The sequence below is a fragment of the Phyllobates terribilis genome, unplaced genomic scaffold, assembly GCF_046119375.1.
Source record: "Phyllobates terribilis strain yellow unplaced genomic scaffold, ASM4611937v1 Scaffold_254__1_contigs__length_2825407, whole genome shotgun sequence".
NCBI classification, from domain to species: Eukaryota; Metazoa; Chordata; class Amphibia; order Anura; family Dendrobatidae; genus Phyllobates; species Phyllobates terribilis.
The window spans coordinates 2,023,083-2,029,480 of record NW_027363014.1 but is presented as its reverse complement, the minus strand read 5'-3'; positions in this window follow the sequence as shown (position 1 = coordinate 2,029,480).

Genomic DNA, 6,398 nt, shown 5'->3' with positions numbered 1-6,398 from the left:
CCTCACATCCCACCTATTTCCTTGGTTTCCCCCCCCGTCTCTAGTTTAAAAACTCCTCCAACCTATTAGCTATCTTCTTCCCCAGCACCGCTGCACCCTCCCCATTGAGGTGCAGCCCGTCCCTACGGTAGAGCCTGTATATGACCGCGAAGTCGGCCCAGTTCTCCATGAACCCAAACCCTTCCACCAACTCTTTAGCCACTTATTCACCTCCCTAACTTCCTGTTGGCGCTCCTGTGTGGCTCGCGGGATTGGTAGTATTTCTGAGAAAACTACCTTGGAGGTCCTTGCCCTAAGCTTCCTACCTAGGTCCCTGAAATCATTTTTAAGGACCCTCCATCTACCACTCACTTTGTCATTGGTGCCGATGTGGACCATGACCGCTGGGTCTTCGCCAGCCCCACCCAGTAACCTGTCAACCCGATCCGCGATGTGCCGGACTCGAGCGCCAGGGAGGCAGCACACCGTTCGGCGATCCCGGTCTTTGTGACAGATTGCCCTGTCTGTCCCCCTAATAATAGAGTCACCCACTACCAGAACCTGTCTTGCCTGCCCTACACTTCCCCCCTCCCCCTCATTACTGGAGCATACACTCCCCCGGCGGTCAGAGGATCTGTCATGCTCCAATAATGCCGGTTCTGAACCAGCCTTCTTATAGTTCTTCCCTCTATCCCTCCTTACTGTTATCCAGCTCCCTGGCTGTTCAGCCTGCACTTCCCCTCTATGCTCCACCCCCAGTATTGACCCATTGAGTGTCTGCTCGGTGAGCAGCAAACTCCGTTCTATGTTGTCGATGCTCCTCAGTACCGCTATCTGAGCACTTAGATCCAGAATTTGGGCTTCCAAGTGCACGATATGCTCACATCTCTCGCAGCAGTATGGATCCTCGAGTGGGTGCTCACGGAATGCATACATTGCGCAAGATGTACACTGCACGGCTCCGTCCAACATGGACGTCATTCTAAATATGGGGATACAGTCAGTATATATATACAAGTACAAAACACAATTATTTATATATAGGTGTATGGACGGGGATCAATTAGGGATGTGCAAGTGTATCAATTAGATATTGGCAGGGGATCAGTTAAGTATGGACGGGGGATCAATTAAGCATCAAGTATGGACGGGGGAATCAGCTAAGTAGGTCAGGTGGATTAATTAAGTAAAAAGTAAAGTAAAGAAAGAATGAAATACAGTCAGCAATTCAGTCCTAAGTCCTCCCTTCCAAACTCCCTGAATCCAAAGTCACTGAAAAACAAGTCACACACTTACTTTCGTTCGCACTTACGCTCCGGACACACGCAGCTCGTTCACACTCGCAAACTAAGAGATTTAAAGTGTTTTTTTTTTTTTTTCCTTTTCCAGCAATGTACCCTTCACCTCAATGCACTTCCAAAGGACTTTATGCCCAACCAGCTGCCCCTTATAAACCCTTAATTATGACCCCTTCCCCTTAATTAACCCCTTGTGAGTAAATCTACACCTCAGGATTTTAGTGCAATGTAGTTAACCTTTAAATACACAGGTAGTAAACTAAGAAACTAAAACTGTAGTGAGAAAATAGATTTTAAAAAGCCCAATAAATCTAAACAGGTAGAAAAGCACTCAGCAGATCACAATGCAGCACTCACCGCAATTCACACAGGTATTTTCTGCAGGATTCCCAATACCTCTTCACGCAATTCACACAGGTATTTTCTGCAGGATTCCCAATACCTCTTCACGCAATTCACACAGGTATTTTCTGCAGGATTCCCAATACCTCTTCACCTTCACCTCAATGCACTTCCAGTTCTAGGCTTTATCAGGTAAGTTTTGGCAAACTCCAGCCTGGCTTTTTTATGTCTCGGGGTAAGAAGTGGGGTCTTCCTGGGTATCCTACCATACAGTCCCTTTTCATTCAGACGCCGACGGATAGTACGCGTTGACACTGTTGTACCCTCAGACTGCAGGGCAGCTTGAACTTGTTTGGATGTTAGTCGAGGTTCTTTATCCACCATCCGAACAATCTTGCGTTGAAATCTCTCGTCAATTTTTCTTTTCCGTCCACATGTAGGGAGGTTAGCCACAGTGCCATGGGCTTTAAATTTCTTGATGACACTGCGCACGGAAGACACAGGAACATTCAGGTCTTTGGAGACGGACTTGTAGCCTTCAGATTGCTCATGCTTCCTCACAATTTGGTTTCACAAGTCCTCAGACAATTCTTTGGTCTTCTTTCTTTTCTCCATGCTCAATGTGGTACACACAAGGACACAGGACAGAGGTTGAGTCAACTTTAATCCATGTTAACTGGCTGCAAGTGTGATTTAGTTATTGCCAACACCTGTTAGGTGCCACAGGTAAGTTACAGGTGCTGTTAATTACACGAATTAGAGAAGCATCACATGATTTTTCAAACAGTGCCAATACTTTTGTCCATCCCCTTTTTTAGGTTTAATGTGGAATTATATCCAATTTGGCTTTAGGACAATTCTATTTGTGTTTTTTCATTGAAGACAAATTAAATGAAGATAATAATACCAAAGAATTTGTGATTGCAATCATTTTCAGGAAGAAACTGAGTATTATCTGACAGAATTGCCGGGGTGCCAATACTTTTGGCCACCACTGTATTTCATGCGGCAGAAGTTAGCCTCCAGCAATGAAAGAGGGAACCGAGAAAGTGTAGAAAATGCTCTATCATGGCAGCAGTGGTAAGAGACATTGGAAATGCACGATCAAACCTATCATATCATAGGATTATCTATCATCTATCTATCCTTATATTCTCTATTTCATATCTATCTATCCATCTATCTATCCATATATGTATCTATCTATCTTTCTATCTATCCATGTATGATGGATGGATAGATAGATGGATAGATGAATAAATAGATGGATAGATAGATGGATAGATAGATAAATAGATAGATAGATAGTGTAGGGATTTGTACTCACTGAGCCGCGTTGGAGGTAGGCACAGGTTCACACAGTGATGCAGTCCACGGGTTCAAACAAACTGGTGGCTTATTTTAGTGTCCATACACCAGTTAAGAAACAAAAGTTACAGCCTTTTCCTGGCACAAAAAGGAATAACAGAACAAAGCTCAAAATAACAAGTCCATGCAGCACGGCTTCAGCCGTTTAAACAAGGTGCTTTTCTCTGCCTCCTGCAGAGTCTAAGAAGCACCTGCAAGGTCTGCTCACCTTGCCCAGCAAACACAGACAGACAGAGACAGGCGCAGCTGTCTTAAATTAGCCTTCCAAGACCTGGACTGGAGGTAAGTGAGCAGCTGTTCCCCCCAGCTCTTTCAGCTGCTCATAAAACCCGGCCCTGTAATCCGGACCCATTAAATTCCTCTCAGCACTATGTGTGCTGGAGCCTGCTTCTCCGGATCCTACATCACCGAAGCATGGCACTTCGAGGACACATACCTCCCGTCCACGATCTGTCCGGCAGCAACCTTACATACACCCCCCCTCTGTCCAAAGCCGTAGGGCTTGGCACCTTCTGTCACCATACAATAAATCCTTGACAAGGCAGCGGCATTCCCATGTTGTTTCCCAGGTCTATGCTCTACCCGGAAACTAAAATCTTGTAGAGCCAGGAACCACCTAGTCACTCTGGCATTGTTTCCCTTCTTTTCTCGCATCCACCTCAATGGGGCATGGTCTGACACTAACCTGAACCTTCTACCTAATAGGTAATACCTCAGAGTGTCTAACGCCCATTTAATGGCCAAACATTCTTTTTCTACAATGGAGTAGTCCTTCTCACAAGCGGAGAGCTTCAGACTGAGGTATTTTACAGGGTGTTCTTCTCCGTTAATCTCCTGGGACAAGACTGCTCCCAGCCCGACATCCGATGCATCCATCTGGACCACAAACTCCTTGGAGAAGCTGGGTGCCACCAAGACTGGTTGTTTACAGAGGACCAGTTTCAATTCCTGGCAGGTCGCTTCTGCTTCCGGGGACCACTTGGCCATAGCTGACTTCATCCCTTTCAGAAGATCCATCAGTGGGGCTGCTATCAGGGCAAAGTTAGGGACAAATCTTCGATAGTAGCCCACAATACCTAGAAACGCCCTGACCTGCTTCTTCGAGAGGGGCTGTGGCCAGTTCAAGATCGCCTCGACCTTATTTATTTGTGGTTTTATTTCCCCTCTACCAACCACGTACCCTAGGTACTTGGCTTCCTCCATCCCCATGGCACATTTCTTCGGGTTGATAGTAAAGCCCGCCTTCCTTAGGGCATCAAGTATGGCTTGAACTTTGTCCAGATGACTTTCCCAGTCCTGGCTAAATATGACGATAGCATCTAGGTAGGCCGCTGCATACTGTTTGTGGGGTGCTAAGATCCGGTCCATGGCTCTCTGGAAGGTGGCCGGAGCTCCCTTCAACCCAAACGGCATCCTGACGTATTGGCGTCGAGAAGGCTGTCTTCTCCTTAGCCTCTTTGGACAGGGGAATTTGCCAATATCCTTTGGTGAGGTCCAGAGTGGTGATGTACCGAGCGGGTCCTAGCCTTTCGATAAGCTCATCTACCCTAGGCATTGGGTAGGCGTCGAACTTTGAGACCTCCTTCAGCTTCCTATAGTCGTTGCAAAACCGCCATTCCCCATCTGGTTTCGGCACTAAGACTATAGGACTGGACCATCCACTTTTGGACTCTTCAATGACTCCCAGGTTTAGCATCCGCCTTACTTCTTTAGAGATCACCTCTCTGCGGGCTTCGGGGATCCGGTATGGTTTTAGATTGACGCGAACATGAGGCTCTGTGAGAACCTCATGCTCTATGACCTGAGTGAGTCCTGGCAACTCCGAAAACATGTCTTTATTTCGCTGTAACAACTCTTTGCACTGTTGCTTTTGGGCATGTGACAGTGACTCTGCCACCTTGACCTCTTTCACATCGGCCTCAGCCTCAGCCACTAAACAGGGAGCTTCCGCAGGCTCTCTATCTTGCCATGGCTTAATCAAGTTAACATGGTAAATTTGGTAGGGCTTCCTCTTCCCTGGTTGGTGGATCTTAAAGTTGACTTCCCCCACTTTCTCTACCACCTCATAGGGGCCCTGCCACTTGGCCATGAACTTGCTCTCCACTGTGGGACTAGCACAAGCACTCGATCTCCTGGGTTGAACGATCTCACCCTGGCCGACCTATTATACACCCTGGACTGTGCCTCTTGTGCCTTGAGGAGGTGCTCCCTCACAATGGGCATCACATGGGCAATCCTCTCTTGCATCTGGGCAACGTGCTCCACCACTCTCCTATAGGGAGTGGTCTCAGCTTCCCAGGACTCTTTCTCCACCTCCAGGAGTCCTGAGGGTGTCGTCCATAGAGTGGTTCAAACGGGGAGAAACCTGTGGAAGCTTTGGGAACTTCCCTCATGGCGAACAACATATAGTCCCAGTCTCGGCCATCCTTTTCCACTGCTTTCCTCAACATTGCTTTCAAGGTTTTGTTAAACCTCTCTACCAGTCCGTCCGTCTGGGGAGAGTACACGGAGGTTCTCAGTTGTGCAATCTGCAGTGTCTTGCACAATTCTCTCATGACCTTCGACATAAATGGAGTTCCTTGGTCTGTTAGGATCTCGTTAGGCAACCCGGTTCTTGAAAACATGTGGACTAACTCCCGGGCTATACACCTGGTGGAGGAGTTTCGTAGTGGTACGGCCTCCAGATACCATGTAGCATAATCTAATACCACCAGGATATACTGATGCCCTTGGGCGGACTTGACCAGAGGCCCCACTAGATCCATTGCTATGCGTTCGAATGGAACCTCGATGACTGGTAGTGGCACTAGGGGACTGCGGAAGTGGGCCACTGGGGAGGTTATCTGGCATGTGGGGCAGGAACGACAATAACTCTATATTTCTCTATAGCAACCTGGCCAGTAGAATCTTTGGAGGATCCGTTCTTGAATCTTGTCTGCACCCAGGTGACCACCCAACACATGAGAATGAGCCATGTCTAACACCCTGCGTCTATAGGGCCCTGGCACCAGCAACTGTTCTATTACCTCACCCCTTGGCTTGGTTATTCTGTACAGCAAATCCCCATTCACAGCAAAATGAGGGAACCGAGTGTCAGCCCCCGGTTCCTGAGGCACCCCATTTAACACAGTAACATTTTCAAAGGCCCCTTTCAGAGTTAAATCCCTGAGTTGGGCAGTTCCAAAGTTTCCCTCGGACACCTCCAGCTCAGGGATATTGGACTCAGGGGATGCTACTTCATCCTCATTGCCCACCAGCACACACATGGGAAACTCATCTACTATGTTCTGCGGGTAAGTTTCCTTAGGGGCGATCTGGCTGTCGTCCAAGCAACCAGGTGTCCCCGCTTTCCCCCACATTTCCCAGAATAATGCAAAGTAACGTCCAATTATTATGGGATGCAATAGGTCC